The sequence below is a fragment of the Myotis lucifugus genome, unplaced genomic scaffold (assembly GCF_000147115.1).
Source record: "Myotis lucifugus unplaced genomic scaffold, Myoluc2.0 scaffold_192, whole genome shotgun sequence".
Lineage (NCBI taxonomy): Eukaryota > Metazoa > Chordata > Mammalia > Chiroptera > Vespertilionidae > Myotis > Myotis lucifugus.
The window spans coordinates 2,011,821-2,014,871 of NW_005871240.1; the positions used below are offsets into that span (position 1 = coordinate 2,011,821).

Sequence of the window (3,051 nt, forward strand, 5' to 3'; positions counted from 1 at the left end):
TTCTGGTTTAATTTCACTTTAGTCTGAGCGCAGATATTATATAATTCGTATTCTTTTAAATTTGTTAAGGTGTGTTTTATGGCCAAGAATGTGGTCTATCTTGGAGAATGTACCCTGTGAACTTGGGAAGAATGTTAAATGAAATAGTCTATAGATGTTCATCCTATCCATTTAATTGATGGTGTTAATGAGTTTAACTATGTCCTTACTGTTTTTCTGTTTGGTGGAGGGGTGTTGAATTTTCTAATTATAATTATAGCTTTGTGTATTTCTCCTTGCAGTTCATTCATTTTTTCCTTCATGTATTCTGATGCTCTGTTGTTAGGGCTTACACATTCAGAATTGTTATATCTTCTTGGAGAATAGACCCTTTTATTATTATCAGTGCCCCTCTTTATTTGTGATAACTCATTGTGGTCTGATGTCTGCCCTCCCTGAAATGAATATAGTTATTCCCACTTTGTTTTTATTAGTATTATCTATATCTATATCTATCTATCTATCTATCTATCTATCTACTGGTAGATAGATAGATAGATAGATATATCTCCATTTATTTTGTCATGGCTTTATTAAGATATAATAAACAAATACAGATATAAAAATTGTATATATTTAAGGTCTATAGAGTGATGTCAACAAATTGATGGGAGAGGAGGTGCTCTGCTCATATTCTCGCACAGCAATAATTTGGCGAGTTCCTGGCTCAAGTCGTGCCGGTTGCAGTCGCTGTGCTCCTACCTGACTGTTGGTCCATGTTCACTGGAGAAGGAACTAAAGGGGACTCTCCTCCCCTCCCGCCCGGCCAGGCAGGCAGGCAGGATGGCAGACCCCGCGGCGACGGGTGCTGGCGGGGAGGCGGCGGCGGCAGGTTCGGCAGGTCTGGCGGGCTTGTCTCTGGGTCACGGCTTCTCGAGCTACAGGCCCTTCGAGCCGCAGGCCCTGAGGCTGAGCCCGAGCTGGCGGCTGACGGGCTTCTTCGGCCTCAAGGGCTGAGGCTGCAAGGTCCCCCAGGAGACGCTGCTCAAACTCCTTGCGGGATTGACGCGGCCCTACGAGCTGCCCCCACTGGGCGGGGCCTGGTCGGAGGCCATGAAGAGGTGGCCCAGGAAGCCGGCCTGCAGGTCCTGGCGGAACCCAGCCCCAGCTTCCCAGCCCCGGGCATCGGGATGGACTCCTGCGTCATCTCCCTGAGGCACGGAGGCCTGTCGCTGGTACAGACCACGGACTTCTTCTACCCCTTGGTGAACGACCCCTGCATGATGGGGCACATCGCCTGCGCCAACGTGCTGAGCGACCTCTATGCCATGGGCATACCGAATGCGACAACATGTTAATGCTCCTCAGCGTCAGTCAGAGCATGACCGAGGAGGAACGAGAGAAGATCACCTGCTCCTGGTCAGAGGCTTTTGGGATGCTGCTGAGGAAGGCGGGACGGCAGTGACGGGCGGACAGACTGTGGTAAACCCTTGGGTCATCCTGGGTGGGGTGGCCACGGTGGTGTGTCAGCCCAATGAGTTCATCATGCCCGACAGTGCCGTGGTCGGGGACGTGCTGGTGTTAACCAAGCCCTTAGGAACCCAGGTGGCTGTCAATGCCCACTAGTGGCTGGATAACCCTGAAAGGTGGAATAAGATCAAGATGGTGGTCTCCAGAGAAGAGGTAGAGCTGGCCTATCAGGAAGCCATGTTCAATATGGCTACCCTGAACAGAACTGCTGCTGGGTTGATGCACATATTTAATGCCCCTGCAGCCACAGATATCACAGGCTTTGGCATTCTGGGGCACGCTCAAAATCTTGCCAAACAACAAAGAAATGAGATGTCCTTTGTCATCCATAATCTGCCCATCATTTCCAAGATGGCCGCCATCAGCAAGGCCCGTAGGCGCTTTGGGCTCCTTCAAGGAACCTCAGCAGAAACTTCTGGGGGTTGCTGATCTGTTTGACAAGGGAACAGGCTGCTCGCTTTTGCTCTGAGATAAAATCTTCCAAGTATGGAGAGGGTCACCAAGCCTGGATCGTTGGCATTGTGGAAAAGGGGAACCAGACGGCCCACATCATTGACAAGCCTCAAGTTATTGAGGTCCTGCCTCCTGGGACCACTGCTACCGCTCTGGCTCCAGACCATTCCAATGCCTCCTCTGAACCTAGCTCTTGAGATGGAATAGAAGTTGTTTGAACCTTACAGCCTGTGTACCCAATCATGGATGGTTCTGAAGAGTTGACTTGAAGAACAGATTTTCAAAGAAGGCTGCATGCATAGTAGTTCCACAGTTGCCCTTTCTAGGTGATTTGAGTCAGCCCATCAGAAGCTGCACATCCAAGGCCAGAAGTATCATTTTGGACTTCGGGGAGGGTGGTTTTATTTGGCTTGGAAGAGGAGCACAAAAACCTGTATCCTCTTTCCAAGAGCAAAGTGAGGAAATTTTCATCTGAGAGAATTGGGGGGGAATACATATACATATGCAACTAAATTTGGACCAAAACGGTTGATGTAAATTGTTAAGAAAGATCTTATAATGCAATGACAGGTTCTTTACTAGACTTTTCTGAAATACTGTCCCTTTCCTGCTCTGGACAAGAATTGAGCAGCTTGTCCAATGCCTGGGAAAGGAAGACCTGCAGCCATCTGACCTGGTCTCTGTTAATGATGCCTCTTCCTCTAAACCCCTTTCAGGACTGAGAGAGGCAGAGAAGCCCCAGAGCCCAGGCTCAGTGGTCATTAAGATGTTAAATTTTGTGCTGAAAATTCCTGATGATTTAATCAGTGAAGTGATTTCTAGTGAATTAAATAAAAAGCATTTTGTTGAAAAGTCAAAAAATGCCCTAACCGGTTTGGCTCAGTGGATAGAGCGTCGTCCTGCGGACTGAAAGGTCCCAGGTTCGATTCCGGTCAAGGGCATGTACCTTGGTTGTGGGCACATCCCCAGTAGGAGGTGTGCAGGAGGCAGCTGATTGATGTTTCTCTCTCATCGATGTTTCTAACTCTCTATCCCTCTCCCTTCCTCTCTGTAAAAAATCAGTAAAATATATATTAAAAAAATAATTTG

At 48.0% G+C, this 3,051-nt stretch overlaps 1 pseudogene; it reads left to right on the top strand.

Annotated features, from left to right (window-relative positions):
• The first annotated feature begins 822 nt into the window (after positions 1–822).
• LOC102421295 lies at positions 823–2,159 on the top strand (annotated as a pseudogene).
• Positions 2,160–3,051: the final 892 nt, after the last annotated feature.